This window comes from Mixophyes fleayi, chromosome 1 (assembly GCF_038048845.1).
Source record: "Mixophyes fleayi isolate aMixFle1 chromosome 1, aMixFle1.hap1, whole genome shotgun sequence".
In the NCBI taxonomy this organism is placed as follows: Eukaryota; Metazoa; Chordata; class Amphibia; order Anura; family Limnodynastidae; genus Mixophyes; species Mixophyes fleayi.
In genome coordinates, this window is record NC_134402.1 from 195,120,743 (window position 1) to 195,146,904 (window position 26,162).

The 26,162-nt window shown below is 40.4% G+C and overlaps 1 protein-coding gene across 1 annotated transcript in view; it reads right to left on the reverse strand.

The window, feature by feature from the left end:
- The window catches only part of LINGO3 (leucine rich repeat and Ig domain containing 3), a 59,143-nt gene extending 46,081 nt beyond the window's left edge, over window positions 1-13,062 (reverse strand). Inside the window, exon 1 of the mRNA XM_075204721.1 lies at window positions 12,913-13,062. The gene's annotated coding sequence lies outside the window, so the exon portion shown is untranslated. The remainder of the gene's footprint in view (window positions 1-12,912) is intronic.
- Between the last annotated feature and the right edge of the window lie 13,100 nt (window positions 13,063-26,162).

Consider the following 26,162-nt stretch of genomic DNA (forward strand, 5'->3'; position numbering starts at 1 on the left):
CTGGAAGATATATTAAGGGTTAGTATTCAAGATTACTTGGTGCGCAGTAAGATTATTAGTGCGAATCAGCAGGCAAAGGCCTTTGATACAGTGTCAGACAAAAGGTTGCTTTACAAAAGGCAACAGGAAACAACATTTGTACTTGGGTTGAAAACTGGTTGGAAAATAGGGAATAGAAAGTTGTGATAAATGGAACATTGTCTAATTGGTCAAAAATTTTAAGTGCTGTACATCACAGTTCCATGCTAGGATTACTTCTTATTAATATATTTATTAATGACCTTGGTGATAGCTTACAGGGTAAAGTTTCCATTTTTGCAGATGCCACCAATCTTTGCAAGATAATAAAATCAGAGCTAAAAGTAGTTTCTCTGCCAAGGGACTTGAATAAACTGGAGGATTGGGCGGCCAAATGGAAAATTAAGTTTAACATCGATAAATGTAAGGTTGTGCACTTAGTGATCAAAAACAAGCACACAATCTATAAGTTAAATGGGATAAATTTAGGGGAATCTATAATGGAAAAAGAATTGGGAGTGCTCATAGACAGTTGTCTTAGCAATAGTGCTCAATGTCAAGTAACAGCTGCAAGGATCAATAAAGCATTGGCATGCATAAAAAGCTGCATAGATGCAAGGAAAGACAGTGTAATTTTGCCACTGTATAAATCGTTGGTAAGACCTCATCTTGAATATGGGGTACAGTTCTGGGCACAACTCTATAAAAAAGATTTTTTGGAACTAGAAAGGGTTCAGAGAAGGGCGACAAAATTGATAAAGGGTATGGAGCCATTAAGTTATGAGGAAAGGTTAGCTAGTTTTAGCATGTTCACTTTAGAAAAGAGGCGTCTAAGAGGGGATATGATTACTATCTGCAAATACATTAAGAATCAATACAGAGAACTTTCATGAGAACTTTTTACACCAAAGGCTGTACACAGGACAAGCGGTCGCCCCCTAAGATTAGAAGAAAGGAAGTTTCACAATCAGCAAAGGAAGGGATTCTTTACAGTAAGGGCAGTCAAGATAAGGAATTCACTGCCAAGGAAGGTTGTGATGGCATATATGATTTATATGTTTAAGAAAGGGTTAGACAAATTTTTAGCAGAAAAGGGTATCCAGAGTTATGACTGTTAATTAAAATAAAAGATAGTAGTGGATCCAGGAGAAACAGGGCTGCAATTTTGGGTCAGGAGGGATTATACCAGAATTATAAATAAAAGAGAAAGATTGCAGGAGATCCAAAAGAAGTTGAACTTGATGGACTGGTGTCTTTTTTCAACCTCATCAACTATGCACAGTAATTCAATATCTGGCAGAGAGGTAATTTATCGGGTGATAGGTCCGATAATTGTCTGAAAACATTGTAGTGTGTACCCAGCCTAAAGCAAGGATGTGTCTATAAAGCCTGTAAGGAAGTCTAATTAGAATTCATGTGAATATCCTTACACCCCCCCCCCCACCCCCAGCTCCATGGCTGCCATCCCTGTGCTCCTCCATGGTTTTGGCATGTTACCAGGTACAAACAAGGTAAATAATTATAATTGTGTCAATTATTTGAGAATGAATATTATGCATGAAAAAGAGAACAGTGGTAGTCAGGGCCACCATCAGGGGGGTATGGCCAGTACTGCTGTGAGGGGCCCGGACACACTAGGGGTCCCGGACTGGACTCCCTTGACTGCCCGGGCCCCCATTTTTTTTCCTTACTTTCTCCGCGATGCTGCAGCTCTGCCTCCCAGACTCTGACAGGCTGGGAGCGAGGCCGGCTTGGTGACGTCATCATCGCGCGCCACTCTCCCAGTGTATCAGTGACCGGGAGGCAGAGCTGCAGCATTGTGGAGTAGAAGGTAAGTTAATGAGCTACTATTTTTTTGAGGGGGGGAGAGGGAGAGCCTGGGGGACCTGGGGGACCATAATTGTGGAGGGGTGGACAGGGAGAGTCTGCTGGACCATAATTGTGGATAGGGGGGGACAGGGAGAGCCTGGGGGACCTGATCTGTGGAGGGAGGGGGGAAGAGGGGGACCTGATCTGTGTAGGGGGGAAGAGGGGTAACTGATCTGTGGAGGGAGGGAAGAGGTAGACCTTATCTGTGGAGGGAGGGGGGAAGAGGGGAACCTGATCTGTGGAGGGAGGGAGGGGGGAAGAAGGGGACCTTATCTGTTGAGGGAGGGGGAAGAGGGGGACCTTATCTGTGGAGGGAGGGAGGGGGGAAGAGGGGGACCTTATCTGTGGAGGGAGGGGGGAAGAGGGGGACCTGATCTGTGGAGGGAGGGGGACCTTAACTGTGGAAGGGGGTGAGAGGGGGACCTTAATTGTGAAGGGGGGGAGAAGGGGACCTTAGCTGTGATTGGGGGAGAGAGGGGGACATTAACTGTGATTGGGGGGAGAGGGCGACATTAACTGTGGGGGGGAGAGAGGGACATTAACTGTGGGGGGGGGGAGGAGAGAGGGGGACATAAACTGTGGGGGGAGAGGGGGACATTTACTATGGTTGTGGGGAGGGGAGAGAGGAACATTTACTGTGATAAGGGAGTGGGGGGGAATGTACTGAGATGAGGGATAGGGGCGCATGTATGGCGAAGATGAAGGGGTGCACATGTATGGGGAGGGGTGCACATGTATGGGGATGAGGGCCCTGCCAGATTAATTAGTACTGGAACCAGGGAGGGGGGGGGCACCAGATTAATTAGTACTGGGCCCCACAGTTTCTGATGGCAGCCCTGGTGGTAGTGTATAGCCAGTGTATAAATATTTGCACAGTTGACTGGTATTGCTTCTGGCTCTATATACATGAACATTTTCCTGCTGCTCAAATGTGCCTTTACAGTGGATCTAGTGCAAACAGGTGTTATCTTTCTAGGTAATCAGACCTAGGTACATGTGTTGCCTTTATATCTTCACATGTAATCAATACACAGACAAGTCTAATAACAGAGATATAACAGGTTGAAAAGAGTGAAGACTAGTCAAAGCGGCTGAGAGCCACAGTAAAGAACAAAAGAAACAACAGTGTAGATTTGGTTGAAAGGGTCAAAATATTTTAGAGAGAAGATACATAGGAACAAGATAAAGAATGCAAACACTACAAGTCCAAATAACGCAGATTGCAAACCATTTCTGCTTGTATAATAATAATAATAATAATAATATTTGCACTCCTTCAGCACACCCACATTCTATTTTTCTGCTCCTACTTTTGTAGGATTACAGGTCTGACCTAAAAAGGTGGAAACAGTGAATACTTCACTTTAACACCTAATAACACTTTAGGATCACTTTAATGTTTTTTATTTTTTCTCTTACATACCGCTTGTCTTAGTTTCTTTATAGGAGTGAGGGGACATAAAGGGCCTGAGTCATTAAGGAAAGTAAGGCATAAAAAGGAGTATGTTTTCTCCTGGACAAACCATATAAAAATATTTTAAATTTAGCTCCCCCTCCAATGCAACATGGTTTTGCCCAGGTGTAAAGTTACTCCTTTTTATGCCTTACTTTCCTATATGACTCAGGCCCAATCTCTTTATTATATGTTATTTTAATATCTTTGAAAAATCTTATTGCATTGGGCATCAAATTTAAAGTATAGACCTTTGTCTGGTTTCCACCATATAATGTGTAATAATCTAGCAATTTTGCTATGCAAAATTTTTGCTATGCAAAAAGGCTTTTTGGTTCTACGCTATATAGTTAGTGTACCCTAAATGAGCCCATTCCACTCTTTTAACATCATTTAAATAATCTCACTTTTTATATGTGTGTCCATAACCAGTGCATTCCAGATCTTCACATCATATATATAGATTTTGCACCATTTTAACACATTGAATAAAATTGTGTGCATTTTTATAAGAATAGGTGCTGCACATTTTTGCACTTAAAAGCCTTATAAATGACCCTTTGTGCATTATTACGAACTTGGAAAGCGAGTAATAGGACAGTAAGCTTTTAGTTGAGTATTTAACATCAAATTGCACGTTTGAGTAAATCACAAGTATTATGCAAAAATGCAAATATCAAAAGCATTTATGATTGCATGCCTTCAAACAAACTACTATTACCTACAAATTGCACTAGAACTGCATCAAAATGTACATATTTTCATATGTGAATACACACATTATAGTACAGTATACAAATGCAAATAAATCAGCTTTGTCAAAACTGTAGCACAAATCACAAGTAAAAAATTTTTTGCATTGATTTTAGTGTAAATTAAAGCAATCACAAATTGATTGTGCGATCTTTAGGAAGAACTCTGATGAAAAGAGGTGTGGCAATGAAGTATTTAACAGGACTTGACACTGAGGGACATATTCAATAAGGTTCTGTGAAGTGAAAGAAGCCAATGTTAGTGCAATTTTCACATCTTTTATGCCATAAATTTAATAATATGTATTGAAATGATTTATTTGTTTTGAAAAGGGAATTAAAGAATTTTGTCACTTTAATTAAAGGCAGCCATAATGCTCATTTAATTTTACAAGTTATATGAAATGTGAATGCATGAGAGAAGCATTTTTTTAGAAACATGCAAGTGACACATTGTGAGCGCATTTTTGTGAATACTTGTAAAAATAGGCAAAATTGCATCATTCAAGTTTTGATCTTGGAAATATTATTCCATTTTCCTCGGTACATATGTGTGCCCTGTACAATATATTTGCTGTCGGGTATGTGTCATGATGACAAGATGGATGCTTGACAGGTTAAATTCACAATGTTTTATGTCAAAGAAGCCAGAAGGGAAATCTAGCTACAATAGGAAAGAAAGTGCTAATTAGCATTGCGGGAGAAAAAGTAAATAAATACAGTTAATAGGAAATAAATATGTGACTAAACAAGAAAACATATTTAAGTAAAAAGAGGCAGTTAGGGTAATAATAATTAGCTGGTATATGTTTTTATATTTATAAAACACTCCAGGGGTTTAGTTATTAGCATTGTGTACTGCATGAGAGGCTTACAGCCTCAAGTAAACTAATCTCTGCTTACCTCACAAAGGGATTGGTGAGGGAAGCGTGAATGAAATTATTCATGTCAGACTGGCGGGTCACTCTGGTTCCTCTTCTGTATTGTGCAAGCAGCCAAAGAGAAACTGGAGAACTTGTAATACATGAAAAGAACAGAAACCTTATATCTGCCCCTGCAGTGTACCCCGCACAGAAAAAAGAGATAATGACATACTCAGCCAGCTCGTATTGTAATACCATTAATATAATAGTCAATTTAAGCACATAAATGCCATTTTACTACAGCGTAACTATTTGAAAAGGAGCGGTGGAATGGGGTAGAGATGTGCGTGTGAACGTATACCAAGTACAGTAAAGGCATGTTCACATAACTGCAACTAAGGTAGATTTGTACACAGACGCATGTCAGGAGCCCTTGTGGGTGCTGGAAGACTAGAGAAACTATATGCATGGATGATAATGACTATCACCAGTACTATCTCGTTTGATTGGCTAATTGTGTATTGACTTCTTCCAGCTGACAGTACTTAATTCATTAGTGTATATTATATGAAGTCATCTCTTTACATAACTTAATTGACATTTCCATTTGGACAGCAGCAGGAATTTGATTTTCATTAATTAACTTTATTGCAAGGTTGAACAATCTTACAGTAACATTTGAACATAGGAAGGTATCATGAGTGGTATCATGTCAAAATAGTGTAAAGATAGGATTGTCTGGAACATGAAAATGTATTTCCAAAGAATTACAAACAAAGTTCAGGGGGGAAAAACCTGCTGAAAAACCTTAGACATATAGGTCTATATAGGATTGTCAACTGGGGAAGGGGAAGGAAATCAAAGAAGTAGTATTGAATGAGAAGAATGTCAAAGGGCAGGGAGAGGTGTAGAGCCCTGGGTGATGGTGAGAAGTGGAGGGGGAATAGTTATATTTAAACAAAATTTATTATGAAAGGCTAAAAGCTTAAGACATGGAAAGTAGGTGGATATTTTGCGACACCCAAGGTTCCCAGATTTTTGGAAAATATTTTGTTGAATTATTAATAATGGCTGTCATGTATTCCAAAGGTACAATACGATATTCTCTTTAAAATGGCTGCAAAGGTAAGGGGAGCTTATGATTTCTAGTTTGTCCCAAGCTTGTAGGTGACAGTAGAAAGAATATGGCGCATAAACTTAATGTGATGTTTTGTGGCATTGGGAGGTACTAATGGGAACAGATAGAATTTAGGACAGAGTGAGAAGTCAAATTGTATGACAGACCGAATTAGGTCACAAGGCATTCCAGTAGCTTAACAATTTGGGACAAGACCACCAGATATGTAGAACTGTACCCAGAGTTGTGCACCCTTTCTAGTATCTGTCAACAGCATCAGGAATAACGTTTTGGAACATTGTACTAACATGACAAAAAGCATTTTATTTTATTTTTTTACCCAAAAGGAACTGGAAGAGATGCATCCAAATTTCTGCCCAGTCCTCTCTGTCCAAGTGTTCTGCAATATCTAATTGCTCAACGTGTTTATGTGGGTCCTCAGGCAGAGAGTTCAACATTGATGATTATCACATGTATATTACCAATAGTCCTTACTCTAGTAAAACACGTAGACATGGGTATAACGCTAGAAAATATTGTTTTTAAATGGCACCATATTCACTTTTTCGGAACACATAATGATCTATCCATGGGTAAATGTGTGAGGATACCGGGTTTATCGTAACCTAGCTGGCCTACCCGGTACCTATCCAAGGTTCAACATCACCCAGACAAATATCCAAAATAACACAAAAAAGTTTATTTAACAAAATGGTAGCACAAAACAGCAACAACAGATGTAAATAATAATAACTTGCAAAAAATATCACTACAGTCTGGCATAGACAACATACAGGGTATAATAAAAACACCTCACCAGTATCCTTGTTACTTTCAGGGACTGCTGCCTCTCTCCTTTAAGACTACCAGCAAACGTAATGGCCCAAAGTAACTGTCACTCCGCTTTCGGTGGACACACAGCTCCCCAAGACCTGGAGAGGTAGATCAGGGCACGGCAGTACTCAAGTGATCGATTGTCCCGTACCTGTCAGGGGCAGAGATTGATATATCTCAACGCCAGCCTGACCTCAGCTATCACTATTAAGTGAATGCCAATTTAAATGACCTCATCTTCAATTCCAGGACCAGCCTGATTGGTCCTTTTTGTGTGTTTACCTTTTTCACAGGTAAACATACAGACAAGGAGATAGTAGATTAGTCACTCCTGATTTAATTAGGAACCGGTATTGTTATGTGGAAAGATCACCCTCCAGACACACTTCCATTTAAATACACAATGCCTTCCTTTGCAATTAAACATAGAGCTCTGTCTGTGGACCCATTTCCTATGCTAGCACACATATATCAAAGCTAAAGGAAGACAGGAGAGCCCCTGGTGTGATGTCCATTCATACAGGACTGGTGGACAAGCTTAAATGTGACTGACAAATATGGGCGAACCAGAGGGCAAGAAAAAGAATATATTTGATAGTCCGCAGTCACCTCATTACCTCACAAAATGCATTAAGGAACCCTATAATTAGCTCCAAGTGAGATCCCAAGGCTAGTAAAAAATGCTAGTAGCAAATACATGCCAAACATGTTTAAGTTCAATATGTGTTTAACCTGCCATTTTTACTAGTGTGGAGAATCTCAAACACAATGCCAGTGGGTGGCTGGCTTAAGGTCATTTACAAATGCAGAGTGAAAGCTCAGAGAAAGAACATCTGTGTTGGGATGTTATGAGCCTATGATGTGCATTTGGTCCTCTTTCCAGGGCATATGCATGTGTTAGTGCATCCAACTGGCATTGGCATATTTTTTGTGAGATTAGATATTGTGATGAATTTAAGGGTTGGGTAAGAAAAGTCAACCGTTGAAGTGTTGACAATCACAATGTGTACACCATAAGGTTGACATTCATAATGTCGACATAAATCACTAGATTTAAAATGACAATATGTGTAAAGAAAAGAAGAAAAGTGAAAGAAAAAACTGCATGTCCACTCCCCAAACATCCTAGTGCTGCAAGTCTAGATTAGTACAAGAAAAATTGGATATAAAAAAAGCGTGGGGTCCCCCCGATTTTACTATCACCAGCACTATACTTTGCGGTCCCCTCCACCCCACCCCAGGTGTACCCAGTGCTGACCAGCCTGAACCCCATACTATAGGTTTTCCTGTTACAGTGCCGCAATTGTAAAATTGTGGAGACCCCAGGCTTTTTATACCCCTGATTTTGCTAGTACCAGCCTAGGCTGGCAGCACTAGAGTTGGTTAAGCTGTTTTAGGTTGGGCACACCATTTGTTTACATTTAGTTCCTTTTTTTTCTCATGTATTGCCATTTTAAATCTTGTGATTATTACAATTTGACTGTTGACTTTACAACACTGTGCACATTTTACATGTTTTTACCCTTTTCACCTGTATTGACCTTATGAACATGTAGACATTATGACGGTAGACCTTATAACTGTATCAACCTTATGACTGTAGAAATTTTCAGTGTCGACATTTCAACTACATCCGGTACTTAATGGGGTTAGTGACTACATATTTAGGGAGCTGTTCCCAATTTAGTGTATCGTCAGTGTCTTTTAGGATATGCAATATTACCTTATATTTATAAATCCTGTGAGCTATCGGTTATTGTGTGACTGCTATTACTCCCAAAGTATAGGATACTTTTTGTAATTTAAGGACACAAACCAATGTAAAATAAATTTTAGGTGAAAAAAGAAAAGTTAGTATAAATGAAGTGGGTGGTCTAAAAGTGATAGATAGTGGCACTATTGATGTTATTTTGCCAATATTCACTTCTCCTTTTGGACTAGAATCCAGATGTTGCACAAAGCATCTGCATGTATGGGCACGAAAAAAACACAATGAGCATGTGTACTAGTGTATTTGTCAGTTAGACAAATAAGTTCATTTGTGCAAAATAAACTCTGCACCTCCCAGTTTTTCACTTTCATAGAAGATTATGTCAGATCCACTTTATGTATAGTATATGTCCATATTTACAGAGGACAGAGTGGCAATAGAGTCTAGTGTTTCATTATAGGACCAGTTCCAATAAAAATATTCACATAGAAACAGTTACGTTGCCGGTAAATAATCTATGGGAAATTACACAGCATATCCAGCTTTTCCCCCATTCATCATGTTGAATTTGGGATCAATTATTTTTGTTATTTTTCACAAAATGTAAATGACCTTATTTTGAGTGTTGAAAGAACAAATATTTAGAACTTTTTACTATATGGTGTTGTGGGCCATGGCCTACAAATCACCTTGCTGACATCAATGTTTCCTCTACAGTGGCTACCTAATTACTAATTAAAGTTACATTAGCACTTAGGAAACACACCTTTGGGGCCAGTGTAACCGTAACTGGCATGGTTATCCTCAAGAATTGCTATTTTTTTAATGAATAGCATATAGAAACAGTGCCACTGTTTGTGTTGTAAAAACCACCACCCACCACAGCCCTACAGTTTAAAATTAGGGTATCCCACAACAGTACAGTTGAAATGGAGACCTCTTCTGATGGCATTGTGCAGATGTGCTGAATTTAGAGGTATTACAAATACCATATAAAAACTGTTATATCCTGCCAACAAAGGGCTAGATTTACTAAGCTGCGGGTTTGAAAAAGTGGGGATGTTGCCTATAGCAACCAATCAGATTCTAGCTGTCATTTTGTAGAAGGTACTAAATAAATGAAAGCTAGAATTCGATTGGTTGCTATAGGCAACATCCCCACTTTTTCAAACCTGCAGCTTAGTAAATCTAGCCCAAAGTGTTCATTTCCATTCTTACAGTGTCCCAAAATACAACCATGGCATTGTTGTCTGTTGCTCAATGTTTCGCTTTATACCCAAACTAACCACCTAACCAGCTTCTTTTCATGTAACATACTCTGTTAAAGTTAGACAGGTGCATTATGTTTTGGATGATCACTTTAAAGGAGCTCTACCTTGTGCTTTCTTGTGCCCAGGAGAACATATGTGCTAGAAATGGTTTTATGTATCCTTTGTGCAGGTTATGAGCAAATTTAAGGAGTTATGTCTTTGTCTACTCTCTTGTGATTAGGTCATGCTTTCAAACAACTGTATCATGAGAGAATTATCACACATCAATAAAACCACAGACAGAAGAGCTCTTTGAGAAGATAATTGGGAATAAGCAAAATAAAGTGCATGATGGAAATGTGCTAAATGTGTGAGTACAGCAAGTAGACTTACTAGCACCATCATAGGAATTAAAGGTAAAGTCCAAAAACAACATATTGCATACTTATCCTTTAGTATTTAAAAGACACATGTAAAGGGAAAAAATAAAAAATAGGTGTTAAGTCCCTTTCAAAGAGCATAGTTTTCCTTTTATTATTTCCTTGTATTACATTTTCTTGCATGTAGTACTGTGTCATTTTCATAACAGATAAACTGATCTCCTATTTTTATAATGTAAACAATAATCATTGTGAACACTACCACAGTAATACACTATTATACTCTTCCTTTCTTTACTCTGTACCTAATAGGTGGATCTTTTGTTGTGGATGGATCCTGGAAGCAGCAGATACCTCCATAAATAACTCACACAGCAAAAATTGTATTGATTTTATATTATTATATTAATGTTTAGATAATTTTTGGTGAGATGGATGGCATGCACTGGTGATGGATGGTATATATAAATTAAGCATTTAAAGATTCAGAAAACGGAAGGGCTGTATCATTATCATTATAAAACAACTGTACCGATAGATGGTGTGCAAATAAAGCCAATTATTTATATATGCAAATTGTAACATATTCCATGGCTGCTAATACTTTTATTGCTACATCCCTACAAGTTGATTGATGAATTAAAGGCAATATAAAAATCAGAGCTTATTATGTATTTTAAATATTATTTCATTGACCTGCACTGAAAACATATTCTAGTGTCTACTTCCATCTCTTTTCCAAAGTTAAACATATAAAACATGCAGTTATAATCCAATGGTACAAGAGTCTTAAATACATTATGCAACAAATTGCATAATGTATTGTACATGAATTTCTAATCATGTACAATCCCATAGAACAGTTCAGCACCACGGCCACTTCCTCAACTCCTCTGTTTATAGTCATATAAGCAGTTTGAATGTGTGATATACTATCAGTTGAGATACACATGTACACAGAGAAAGCCACTGAATATGTAACCCTTAGTACACAGTGTTGTACATTAACAGATTTAATAGCCAACTGCCTCTATGAGTTGCTTTTCATATCCAAGCATATCTGCCTATAATATAATAATGTCAGGAAAGTGGATGTTCTGTTTATTTAGGGCACAGATTTACAGGCAAATCAAGTGAGTGCTGTAGACTTTCCATTTTATTGGCAAAACACACATATAGAAAGGTGGCAGACATTTTCAGAACAGTACTAGTAAGACACAAATTGATTTTCAGCAGTATGGAAATGTGAGAAACACACATTCACATTTTCAATGTAGCTGACAAACCAGGTTTTCAAGCACTGTGTATAATTGCATAGTAGAGGCTAAATGAAAGCTGGATGTCATACATTTTCAAGGCAGGCTGTGCGAGTGCAATATGCTGTTATTAGCTGCCCTCACATTTGTTTCCAAGTAATGTTTCATGTAATTACTCTGCAAACTGTACAGAGTCCACGATTTATGTTTTATGGATTTGGATATCTGGCTTTTGATACCCTTGTACATAGCCATCGATTAAATATAAATCACATGCACAGAATGTAATGTTTTTCCATCCTTATAAGTGTACCATAATGATCTGTTTTGTGACTGTATGTTTCATGTACAGTGCATAATGTGACCTAAGAACCTTGTGAGATGCTTGTCCATGTAAGAATGCATAAATAGGTCAAATGCATGTGACATAGCATCTTTATCTAACCATCTGTGAGGGCGATATACTAATAATTTCAGATAGGGCATGTAATATCCTCTTATCAAACTGAGCATGAAATGCTGTTATTAGTAGGCTGTGTGTGATGTAATCTATTCACTGTCAGCATGACATACTGTTATTCGCAGTGTACTTATGATGTTTTGTTTTCAGTGCAGAGTACTTTTAATACCTTTTAATTCATTAAATATGCACAGGTGTAGTGTATTTCATGTTACATGTTTTTGTTATGAAGCGTTAGCAATTGTTGATGCACTGTAAGCTGTGGTATGCTCTTATTGACAGTTTGTGTGTGACATTTGCAATTTGTATATGTGTGAACTAAGGGCAATATATAATTACAAATGTACTAAAGTATTGTGTACATGTAAAGGAGCAATAAGAAACCCAGCTATAGCACTGCTTTCGACACAAATAATGAAAGGAGCTAACACAATCTTATTGTAAACATTCAATTCCACAAAGGTGTGCTCACGTACACAGACTCACAACATGCCATGCACACATTTCTCTACAAACACTTATATTTTTCACCTGGAAATCCTTGATGCGCACAGGGGTATAACAAGTCCTTGTTTTTTAAATATTTCTGATTAAATTATGAGCTTAGATAATATGTTTATGTAAACTATTTAATGCAAAAAATAAACAAACACATTTTTCCTGCATGTGCCAATGCTTGGTTCTACTTTCTGCTGTGCCATTGATAAACCCTGTAGTCTATTCTGTAAGCATGCTGCCATACTCTACTATAGTACATTTTACTGCAGCACCCCACTGTTGTTCAAGTATTGACCCTCTAAACATACCTTTTACAATCTAGCCTGCACTGCAGTTCCCTCTGCTATTCATTCTCACATGCATGCAGCTATAGCAGTGCTTTCATCCTGTCCTGCAGCCCTGATGTTATTCCAGCACTCATTCTCAGCACACTTTCAGATCCAACACTCACTGTAGTTGAGTCTTCCGTCTGTTGTTCTCCCTCCTTATCATTGTGGTTAGATTGAGTGTGTGTTTCTGTCTCTTCTCATCCCAGTCTTGTTAGCTGTGTCCCATTGTACCAGCTTTGTGTCTCTCCTCCCAGTCACTCTGTTCTGTTCCCTTGCTGCTCAAACAAAACACTGGGCTGCAGCATGCATCTCAGTCACTGACTCTCTCTACAGCCCTCCCTCTTCTCATTCCCATTCTTACATTGTCTGTTCTTGTTTCCCCTTCTGTCTTCCCTCTTACTTACTCTCCTTCATCTCACTCACTACTTCATTCTCTTTCAATTATTCCACTTGCTTGTTCACTTTCTTTTATTCCTGCTCTCAATAATAACTCCTTAATTTGGTTGTGGTCTTTCATTTTACAGTTTCAACACTTGTTGCTTTGAATGGAAATTACTGTTTAGGCGTACACAATTGTATTGTCTTAATTTACTTTAGATTGTTATAGCATTGACTTACTCCAAACTTACAACTTATCTAGTTTTCAGGTGAGGATCTTCTAGACTTATGGGAAGAAAGTTTTTGTTTTTCATATTCATCATTGAGACGTTTTATCTACTGCCACCTATTTGCTTTAAGATGAAAGACAGGTGTATTTGTTTAGAAGCCAACCTATATGCACATAGTTGCTAGAATGTTTAAAGGTATGTACTCACAAGAAGTCTTACAACAGTTTGCATTACATTGTCCTGCACTACAGCCTGCTGCACCTAAAATCTGTTTAGTTCCATAATTAATGAAGGTTCATAGTGTTCTATTAATCATTGGATCACTATTTTGAAGACCATCAATACTGACTTCACATCCTGTAGAACTCAGAACAGGTCAACATACCATGGACAGCTGTACAGTCATGGCCAAAAGTTTTGAGAATGACACTAATATTAGTTTTCACAAAGTCTGCTGCCTCAGTTTTTATGATGGCAATTTACATATACTCCAGAATGTCATGAGGAGAGATGCATTGCAATTAATTTCAAAGTCCCTCTTTGCCATGACAATGAACTTTATCCCAAAAACAACATTTCCACTGCATTTCAGCCCTGCCACAAAAGGACCAGCTGACATCGGGTCAGTGATTCTCTCGTTATCACAGGTGAGAATGTTGATGAGGACAAGGCTGGAGATCCCTCTGTCATGCTGATTGAGCTAGATTAACAGAATGGAAGCTTTAAAAGGAGGGTGGTGCTTGAAATCATTGTTCTTTCTCTGTTAACCATAGTTATCTGCAAGGAAACACGTGCAGTTATCACTGCTTTTGCACAAAAAGGGCTTCACAGGCAAGGATATTGCTGCTAGTTAGATTGCACCTAAATCAACCATTTATCGGATCGTCAAGAACTTCAAGGAGAGAGGTTCAATAGTTGTGAAGAAGACTTCGGGGCGCTCAAGAATGTCCAGCAAGCGCCAAGACTGTCTCCTAAGGTTGATTCAGCTGCAGGATCTGGGCACCACCAGTCAGAGCTTGCTCAGGATGGCAGCAGGCAGGTGTGAGTGCAACTGCACGCACAGTGAGGCAAACACTTTTGGAGGATGGTCTGGTGTTAAGAAGGCCAGCAAAGAAGCCACTTCTCTCCAGGGAAAACATCAGGGACAGACTGATATTCTGCAAAAGGTACAAGGATTGGACTGCTGAGGACTGGGGTAAAGTAATTTTATCTGATGAATCCCCTTTTAGATTGTTTGGGGCATCTGGAAAACCGCTTGTCCAGAGAATGAAAGGTGAGTGCTACCATCAATCCTGTGTCATGCCAACAGTAAAGCATCCTGAGACCATTCATGTGTGGGGTTGCTTCTCAGCCAAGAGAGTGGGCTCATTCACAATTTTGCCTTAGAACACGACCATGAATAAAGAATGGTACCAAAACATCCTCCAAGAGCAATTTTTCCCAACCATCCAAGAACAGTTTGGTGAAGAACAATGCCTGTTCCAGAATGATGGAGCACCTTGCCATAAGGTAAAAGTGATAACTAAGTGGCTCGGGGATCAAAACATCAAAATTTTGGGTCCATGGCCAGGAAACCCCCCAGACCTTAATCCAAATGAGAACTTGTGGTAAATTCTCAAGAGTTGGGTGGACAAACAAAAACCCACAAATTCTGACAAACTTCAAGTATTGATTAGACAAGAATGGGCGGCCATCAGACAGTATGTGGCCCAGAAGTTGATTGCCATGCCAGGGCGAATTGCAGATGTTTTCAAAAAGAAGGGTCAACACTGCAAATATTGACCCTTTGCATAAACTTAATGTAATTGTCAATAAAAGCTTTTGACACTTATGAAATACATGTAATTTTACTTCAGTATAATATATAGCAACATCTGACAAAAAGGTCTAAAAACACTGAAGCAGGAAACTTTTTGGAAACCAATACTTGTGTCATTCTCAAAACTTTTGGCCATGATTGTATAATCACAGCTACAAAAAAAGAGCCGAACAATTATATACTTTTTCAATAAGATGTGAAATTTGACCACACATAGTTTCTGACCAAATTGACCAACCATCCTATAAGTCACTATTTTTTCATTTAAGAAGAGACCTACCTAGGAGATGGGATTGGGCACTGGGTTGAGATGTTCTCCAAATCTTAATTAAATATTGTGCCTTGTTACCCTTCTGTCTGAGTAGTAACTGTGTCCATAGTCCCAAAACTAAGGCTTGGTACACACTACAGTGTCTTCAGCTAATTATCGGGCCAATCAAACGATAAACGACCGATCGGCCCGATATTGCATTATTGTGGTCTCTGCAACTATGAATGATTATTGTTCCAATGCTCATCGTATAATTTCATTTGATTTTTAAAGCCGGATTAAAAATCTTGTTCAATAAAGGAACATTGTCGCTCCAATTCTGCAGTGTGTACTCATGATCAGCAGTATCTTTAGATCTCTATGGACTGTGCAGAGTCACGATCTTTGCAGCTGATGTTATGACAGCTAAAAAGCTCAGATCTAAAGGTAAATCATATAAAATGTGTTTAGTGTGTACACATGAATCAACATGCTGATCAAGACTTTATTTTTCAATCGTTGGTAAGAATCGTTAAGAATATCACATCGGGGGAAATTTTGTTTAGTGTGTACACAGCCTTACCCTCATCCAATTGACTTTAGTGCACTTGACATGCTCATTAGCAGTTATATGATTAAGAAGATCTCTCTGTAGCCCAGACCGTGTATTGGTATCACTTTAGGCTTGGTACACACTGGAGCTTTTTCGTCCAATCATCGTGCAAAACAGCCGACATACGACCGTTTGTTCAGATGTCGGTTTGTATGTATAAATACACAATGGTCAAAAGTCACTCCAAAGTGCAGTTTGTCGGTTCATTTTATTGGTTGCACTGTTTAATAATGTTATAATACTGTTCCAATCACCTTACGATCATGTAATGTGTATAAATTTCCGATCGATCCCCAACCAACTGCTGATAATTCCTCAAGCTGTGACTCTTTTGGGGGCATGCGTATATAAATTGCTGATACCTGTACCTCTTCCACGTGGTGCGGGGTCCACATGTCAGACAATTGGCAATTAGGTGCTTCTAACGGAAAGCAATAGTAGCTGTCTACTGCATTGATGTGTATAGCATGTCTGCTTGTTTAATTATACACCTTTGTCAGTACAGTCTACAAGAAAAGCACGTAGCTTTGTTTTCTGTATATATATATGTATTGCATATGTCTGCCTCTATAATTATGCCCCTTAGTCACTCTAGTATAGAATAAAGACACATACATTTGAAATAAAAAATGTGTATTAGATGCTCAGCCCATTATTTCAAATTCTTGGGGATATTGCAACAGGGACCACATATGTCGTTTTAGTATGTACGAAAACCAATTCTTTAACACAACATTATGGCTGTTAAAAGTCGATGCCCGGTTGGTCGGTCTTTCGTTAATTGTTTAAAATGTGTCTAGTGTGTACGCATGAATCCCCTGAGCGATCGGGCCTTCAGTCGTTAGTAAAATCACTGTAGATTACCAGGGCCGGATTAAGGGAATGGAGGCCCCTGGGCTAAGGGGGCCTCCATTCCCCCGTGAGGGCCCCCCCGTGATTGGAGCTGATTGGGCCCCCCCCACCCTCCGTGATCGGAGCTGCCTGAGCTGCCCGCGCACCTTTCCCCCGACACTTACCTCCTTCTCCGGCGCGCTGTGCTCTCTTTACTGAGGAGATCTCGTGAGAGTGAGACTCACAAGATCTCCTCAGTAAGGAGACTACAGCGCGCCGGAGAAGAACTGCAGGGAAAGTGCTCAGCAGCACTGATCGCACCAGCGGCACCCCCGCCCCCGACCGATCAATACTGCTGCTGAGCACTTACAAGGGCCCCCTGGGTGCCATAGGCCCCTGGGCTGTAGCCCAGTTAGCCCTATGGTTAATCCGGCCCTGTAGATTACACGTCAGTAAGAAAATTCTTCAGTGTGTACCTAGCCTTAGTCTGACAAGGAAAAATAAATATATATTTTGTGGATGTTATTGCAGTTTTTTCTTATAGGAAAGTTTGAAAAGTGCATTTGGTACTCTTTCAGGTTCTTCCTTTCTTACAAATAGATATGGTAGCCGTCTCGATCTCTAGAGGGTATAAATATGTAAATCCATTAGATTGGAATGTTTCTCATTAAATCTCAACTAATAGGTGAAATATCTATGTACATGTTTCTGGAGGGACATAATGTGGGAGATCCTACACATGTTCTCTCTCACTTGAAACTGAGATTAATACCGTATTTTTATAAAATCATTTTTATAATCAAGTTTTTATTGATGTATTATTGATTTAGTCTTCATTCTGATAAGGTGATCTTAAAATGTAATACTGTTTATTAAAACATTGTTTTTATAAATAAAAAAGTCGGTTTAAACTAAAAATTAATTTCAAAAGTAATTTTATATTTGTCTATAATGTTTTTTCCTTTTTTTTACAGTTTTATCTTCTTTAATTGTTAGTTTTGTGCTCTTTATAAAACAATTTTGCAAGTGACTTATTTTTAGAATTATTGGCCGATGATTTAGAGTTTGTGCTGCTAAAATGGATATAAAATGGTATTTTTGGATAGAATAAGGAGTTTATTTAACGCCATTTTTAAACATTAATACCATATAATATCCCTCTATATTTATTCCACAACTGGATGGGGAGCTGTGATTTGCAAAGCTACAGGGAATCTGTATTACACAAGTAATGAAATCACTGATCATAACCCTTACACTGGCCAAATGTTCACACTATCTTTTTGATATAATTCATTTGGCCCTATAGTGGGCCATATGCGGTTCAAAGTGAGTGCAATACCTGAAAATGAACCAATCAAAATTAATCGTATCATTATTAGGCATACTGGAAATGAAGTCAACAGTAAGCACTATGACAAGAGAGGCCCTAAAGCCGAACGCACTTATACTCATGCATATTGGACCCACATACACAGACACTTACCTAGCAAGGGTTAAATATTTTCTGTAGGCTCCTTATAGCCAATGGCATCATTTGTGGGTGGGTTCTGGTTGCTATTCTGCCTCATTCTCTGCACAAATTCATTTCTTCCAACCCCTTTGGATCATGCATTGCATTTTGGCTGTTTTCCGTTTTTTTCTGTGTTATTAACCTTTTTCTCTCCTTTATACAGAGTAGGCACCGTTGGGCAGGAAACCACTGCGACTGTGACTGATACATACAGCGCTATTGCTGATTGGTTGCAGGTCGCTACCTGCTTTTAGGAAAAGGTGGTTCTTGGTCCTTTTCTGTGGAGGGCCCCTTGACTTGCTTCAGTAAGGAGTTTCTCCTTGGTTTAGTGGATTGCGGGCCATTTGGCCATAAACCTGTCTGGTTCAGTATCCACTTGTTTTAGATGTCTCACAATTTGCTTTCTTTTTAAACTGAGACCTAATTTTGCCAAATTTACAAATGTGTCTGAGTCTTTATTTGCACTCTACAGTATGAAGCTATAACACATGGGAAGGTGACTGTGCAGTGGTAAGGGGGCATTAACAATATGCAGTTTATTGCCCTTGGTATGCAGTCATCTCCTGACCGTTCTTATAGGCCCCTGAGTGAATTGATTGCTGAGGCCATATGAGAAATGGCTGACTCTGGCCAGTTTAGCCACACACGTGTGGCCAAATTGGGAAGCTCTTCTCTTGCTCAGTATTCTTTCTGAACTGCACGATAGGTCCAAGTTTGACCAGCCTTAGATATTTTTTGCGTGGCTAGAACTTGATTTTTGCCCTTGATTTATCAATAGAGACAGTACACAGATGAGATTTTTTTTTTAAAAAAAAGAGCTTAGCCTGTCCCTTGATACTAATGGCATCTGTTAATTAGCCCTTTTATGATGAATTTAGGCAAGTAATGAGGATATAAGTGTAGAGATCTTGGCATAATTAGAAGAACAGAAGCAATTAGGAGTTTCATTTTATACCTGGAGCTATTAACAACCTCATTAATGACCAATATGTTTGTTTTCATTTATATTATTCAATTACTAAGCCCATTAAATTTTAAAATAAACAGTATTTTTTTAGATATCATCTTTTGGAAGTCTGTCAGGAAAATAAAAATCTTTGTACATAGGTTTCCTTTAATATATATAAGGATTGATACTTTATTGTAGAGTCAACATTTAATATTTTTTCAAGATTATTCCAAGTATCTTTTATTTTATTATACAAATAATCTTAGTGATACAGCAAGTATCACAATTAACTTGGAAATGGATAGAGAGGACTATAGTGATCTGTATGCCACTCTGATACTGTACATAAAGTATTTGCATATTTATAGAACAGCTGGTTTAACCTATGGGCTAGGACCAAATCTTGCCCCCCCCCTGTGCCATTTAATCTGGATGTCAATGATCCTCACTTTGCAAACCTTCTTTGTACAATCAGGGCCGCCGAGAGGGGGGAAGGAGCGGGTACATTTTACCCGGGCCCGGCCATGCCAGGGGGCCCGGGCCGGGCCCTCGCTGCTTACTTAATTTTTTTTTTTTTTTTCCATTTTTTATTTTTCATTCTTTTCATTCTTTTTTTTTTTTCCACGGGGGGGAGGGGGGAGGGGGGGTTGTGGGCTTCGTTGGTGGGGGAGCTGGATGAGAAAAATAAATAAATCCCATACTCACGTGACCCGTGGCGCCGCGTCCCTCCTCTCCTGTCTTCTCCATTCACACTGACTGCCGGGCGTGACGTCATCAAGTCACGCCCGGCAGTCAGTCAGTGAGGAGCGCCGCAGCCAGACAAACAAGACCAAGGCAGAAGAAAGAAGAGAAGACAGAAGAGAAGAGAAGAAAAGAAAGAAGCTGACAAAAGGTAAGGAGAGAAACTGAGAGGCAAGGAGAGGAAACAGAGAGACAGTACTATAAAGAAGGGGCAGAGAGGCACAGAGGAGGAAAACAGGGGCAGAGAGGCACAGAGGAGGAAAACAGGGGCAGAGAGGCACAGAGGAGGAAAACAGGGGCAGAGAGGCACAGAGGATGAAAACAGGGGCAGAGAGGCACAGAGGAGGAAAACTGGGGCAGAGAGGCACAGAGTGAATAAAAAGGGGGGAAAGCAGCATGGAGGGCGCAGTGTAGTTGTGATGGGGCTTGTTGCAATGTAGTGTGTGTGAGGTAGGTGGTGGCTAATTAATGGGCGCTATTTTGTTTGTAGTGTGATGGTGAGGCAATTTAATAGTGGGGATTATTAATTTAAGATGGGGGGATTTGGGGGCTATTGAATGTGGAGGTGAGTTTGGGGAGAATGAGGTCTATTTATTAAATGTGACTATGAATTATTTAATGGCAGTGATGGTTGTGGGAAATAGGTATTGCTAGGCTGTGTGCATGACGGGAAATAGGTTTATTTATTAAATGTGATAACTATTATTTTAATGTTGGGGCTGGAGGAAGGCCTAATTATTAATCGTGGGTGCTTTTGATTTAACGCTGCGTCTGACTGTAATTTTCTAAATGTAGCCATTTTTTCCCCCAAATAGGTCCTTCTACATTCCAAGATCCAGGCAAGCCACAACTAAAGAAACCAGCAGCCACAGGTGGAGAAAGTGAGAAGAACAGGTAGGACAGAGCAGCATAGTGTGTGAAATGTTGTGATTCTAGTAGGGACAATGCCAATGTTTGGTAAGTGTTTGGTGAGCCCAGTGGGCGCAGGCCAAGACTGAACTCTTTGTGTACACACTGCATTCTTTCTATACTACACTGTGGCGCTAGATGTCTTAAAAATCAGGAGTGCTGGGACATATGTCATGCTCTGGTGTATTCAGGACCTATGATTTTGATGTGCTAGCCACGCCCCAATGGCGCATTGCCACGCCCCCAAAAGTATGACCACATCCCTGAACATTTTTGCACCGCCGTTAGGCTAGCCACACCCCAACGGCGCATTGACACGCCCCTGAATGTATGACCACACCCGCAATTCTTTTTTTCGCCGCTTACTCGACTATGAGGGGGGCCCCGTGAATTTGTTGTACCCAGGCCCTGAATTCCTCTTGGCAGCCCTGTGTACAATCCACTAATTTATTACTAATATAGATTTGATATTAAGAGCAAGTCTTCAATGTGTTATTAATTTTATTTTTAAAACATTAACTCCCCCAGTTCGCTAAATATTATTCCTTAATAGAGTAATTGAGTGGACTAGAGTGACACCTTCTAAGCAGGGGATTCATATTGACGGACAGGCGATGAGGATCTCCACAACCAGGGTCGGACTGGCCCGCCGGGGGACCGGGCTATCCCATGGCAGGTCCCGACCCTGATCGATCCCCTCTTCATCGGCGGCGGGAGTGGGAAACTTAAAAAAAAAAAAAAAGGAATACTCACGTGACCGCGGCGCTCACTGACTCCTCTCTGCTCCATTCGCACTGAATGTCGGGCGTGATGTTAACACGCCCAACGTTCATTGAGGAGCGCTGCAGAGAGGAGTCGGGAAGAAGACAGAAGAGAAGAAGAAAAGAAAGAAGCCGATAGAAAAGGTAAGTGAAGGAACGGAAGCGAGGGGGGGAGCACGGCAGAGAGTGAAATGGGGGAACACAGCAGAGAGTGAAAAGGGGGAGCACAGACAGCATGGCATAGAGTGAAAGGGGGGCCAAAGCAGCATGGTAGAGTGTGAAAGGGTGGCCAAAGCACCATGGCAGAGTGTGAAAGGGGTGCCGAAGCAGCATGGCAGAGTGTGAAAGGGGGGGTCAAAGCAGCATCGCACAGTGTGATGAAGGTGGAGCCAGGAGAATGGGGGAGCAAAAGCAGCATGGCACAGGGTTATGAAGGTGTGCCAGGAGAAGGGGGGGCAAAAGCAGCATGAAGGGCGCAGTTTGATCATAAGGAGGCACAGCATGGGGATGAAGTAATGTGTGTGTGGGGGGCTATTAATTGAATGTGGGGCTGAGTTTGAGGAGCATGAGGTCTATTTATTAGATGTGATTGTGATTAATTTATTGCAGGGGCTGTCTGGAGGGAGGGAAATAGGTTTATTAAATGGGAATACTATTACTGCAATGTTGGGGCTGGAGGAAGGCCTAACTATTAATTGTGGGTCCTATTGATTTAACGCCAGGACTGGTTAAAATTTTCTAAATGTACCCATTATTTTTTCCAAATAGGGCCACCAACATTCCAGGATCCAGACAAGCCGCAACGAAAGAAACCAGCAGCCACAGGTGGTAAAAGTGACAAGAACAGGTAGGACAGTCTGCCAAATGTTCTGAGTCTAGTGCAGGCTTGGTTAACCTGTGGCACTCCAAGTGTTGTGAAACTACAAGTCCCAGCATACCCTTCCAGCAATAAGCTGCTATATATTGGCAAAGCATGCTGGGGCTTGTAGTTTCACAACACCTGGAGTGCCACAGGTTATCCAAGCCTGGTCTAGTGGGACAATCCCGATTTTTGGTGACTGTTCTGCCCAATCTAAGAGGCAGGTCAAGACTGTGTACTCTTTATATATACACTGCAATCTTTATATACTACACTATGGTGCTAGCTGTCCTTTGTGGGCTGACCACTCCCCCTCTAATATCTGGTGGGCCCCTAGCATTGCAGTCCCCCGGTGGGCCCTTCATGCCCCAGTCCAACACTGTGCACAACCATACTCCCCTAGCTGCCCAAGCTCGCACAAACCTGACATCCCACCTTTGGTCCCACTCTCCAATGCAGGGCCAGACTCTGAACCTTGAAATTTATTTCTTCCCCATTATCGCCCCTTACCCCCCAGACTGCCAATCCTGACTTTACACCTGGACTCACACCAGGGGCCTTTAGAGCATGGTCCACAGACAAGATGCTTAGAAGTGGCCAGCTGGTGGCTAGTGGATGAGTGCGTGCCTTCTCTATTGCAGGACAAACTAGGCTTAGCTGGTTCAGAGTTTTGGCTATACGTGCAGGGTAGACACTATTTACAATCAAGAGACTTTATGGAAGGTGTTGGCAGGAACCTGACTAGCTTCGAGGAGTTGTGCTGCGTCCCAGCCGAACCAAAACATACTATCTCAATGTTTTACCTACTGCTCATTGTTAACCTATACCCCAAGCTGCCTGGCTATGCTGACGCCTGGGATACAGAGTTTGGGAGACAAACTTCTGAATAATTTTAGGCCAAAGCTTTCCAATATATTATGGCCAGCTCCTCTAGCCTTTCTGTGGTGGAGACGCGGTACAAGGTCCTTTGCTACTGGTACAGGTTCCCCTCCCAGCTTAGCAAAATGCACCTGGGTGTCTCTGGGTCATGCTGGAGATGTGGCTCTGGGCCGGGAACCGCCTTCCATTCCAGTGGTCATGCCCTGTGATAGCGTAATTTTGGAGCAAAGTGAAAACAGTTACAGAGAAAATCATAGGTACCCCGGCTCCGGAAGGACCAGACTCCTGGTTATTTAGTATCTCAAAGGCTCCTATTACTCAGTATATAAAATCCCTACTTCGACATCTATGTAACATGTCCTTAGCAGTCATCCCAGTCAACTGGTGGTCTCTTGTGCCCCCTGACATACGGGAGTGATTCAGACAGATAGACTTTTATAGGCTAGTGGAGGAGATAACCCTCTCTGGCTAGAAGAAGGTCACTGAATATGCAGCAAAATGGCTACGATGGCTTGAATTTAAGGAATTCCCGTCTTACTGCTCCCTTATGGACACGGGCTAGTCATTTTCAGGTGACACCTGAATGTGGATAGTTGAATGGGAGAGTGGACATGCTGCACGTTTACCCTCAGGACACTTCTCCCCTTGTGTGGGATCTATACACCTTGAGGAGTGTTCCCCCCCTCTACCTCACCCCCTTCCCTTTCATCTTCCCACCTCTCCTATCTTTCTAACGTCTCTTCTTTCTGTGTTACATATCTCCATATCTGTTTTGTAATGTATGTTCGTACAAATAACGCTACTTTGTTGATGGCTAGACTGGGAAAACTATTTGTGATTCTAAGTTTGAATCTGCTTACACTTCATGGGCCTGATTCATTAAGGATCTTAACTTGAGAAACTTCTTATTTCAGTCTCCTGGACAAAATCATGTTTGTAATTGTTTGTAAAGAATCGGAAATGATCTGCTTATAATAAACTACATGAAATACATCCTCAAAAACAAGAGTATATTCACATCTAACCTTGCACATATAACATGCAAGGTATAAGTATTATGACAAAATATGTGCATACACTTATAGTTATGTGTAGCACAGTGGCATAGTGGTTAGCATGGCTGCCTTACATGCTGGGGTTACGAGTTGTATTCTGACCAGGTTCTTATCTGTATGGAGTTTGTATGTTCTCGTCATGTTTGAGTGGGTTACCGCCAGGTTCTCAAGACTCTTCCAACAACACACTGGTAGCTCAATTAACTGCTGACTAAAATAGACCCTTGTGTGTGTGGTAGGTAATTTAGACTGTAAGTTCCAGTGGGGCAGGGACAGACGTGAATGACAAATATCCTCTGTACAGTGCTTCATAATATGGTGGTCCTATATAAATAATAATAATAATAATAAGTGTGAGGGAACGGTGTCTACCAAGGCGGAACAGCCAATTGTGTTCCCCTGTATGTAAGTAAATACTTACACCCAGGCAGATATCCAACTTAACCAATGGTAGCTTTTAGTAATGGAACAGCAACAACAGGCACAAAACCAACATATGTACAGGAGTAACAATTACAGGTATGCACAATGGACACGGGAGTAGTATATACAATACAATACCAGTCCTATTATGGCCACGTTGGGAAATCCGACTATAGGCTTACGCTTTCCTGGGAGTACGAAGCCCCAGTGACTGCCAGCAGGGCAGTGGTCCGGCTTCACTGTCACTTTACATTTGGCAAGCACACAGAATCACAAGACCTGGGGTAACTTATCCAAAGTAAGAGGAACAAGGGTCCTCGCAGTCCTTCTCCTGAACTCTGTCCTCCGTCAGCTGGCAGGAACCATACCTCCTACACCAGCCTGATCTTTCCTCCATCAACCCCCCTGACACTCCACTGCTCTTTTTTATATCCACAGAATAGCCTCAGGCTGTAGGGGTGTGTTGACTGTCTGCTGTGTCTTAGGATATTAAGGCATATGAATACAATACACATTTCGTAATTAAGATGCTTAAATGAAACACAGCAAGCCACCATGTCTGGCTTGTGAATACACTACTAAACATTATCTAGTTTGCCTACAGATGTAGCTAAAAGCACAATATTACAGTTTTTCATTTTTAGCCTGTAACGCGTGGTTAACTAGCAATGTAAATAGCAGGACAAAATATACACAATCTATATAAATGGTTACAGCATAATGTAATGGTGACTATTAACTCCATTGTGTTTTAAACAGAACACTTACCTGACTAGATTTTAACAGAGGAGGGGACTCTATCCCTATATATCTCCTGTTGTTTAGGTAAACAAAGATAGTTTCTGTTAAACAATAGTCTGGTCTACCTGATAATATAATTATTGATGTATTGTTTCTGCAGACCTAGAATACACATAAACTTTCTCTTTTGGCATAAGTAAACAATAGGAAGCCCTAGAGATAGCATGAATACCTCACCTACAGTATAATAGATAATACGACACAATCTCATATATTACCAATCTTAAAGCTAATATTCAAACACAGTATGAGGGTGAGCACAGACATGTTTTGGAAATGAAAACACACATACTGAATACACAGTCATAATGTGTGCTAGGGCAGACACTCTATGGGGACATGGGGATAAAAATAACATGTT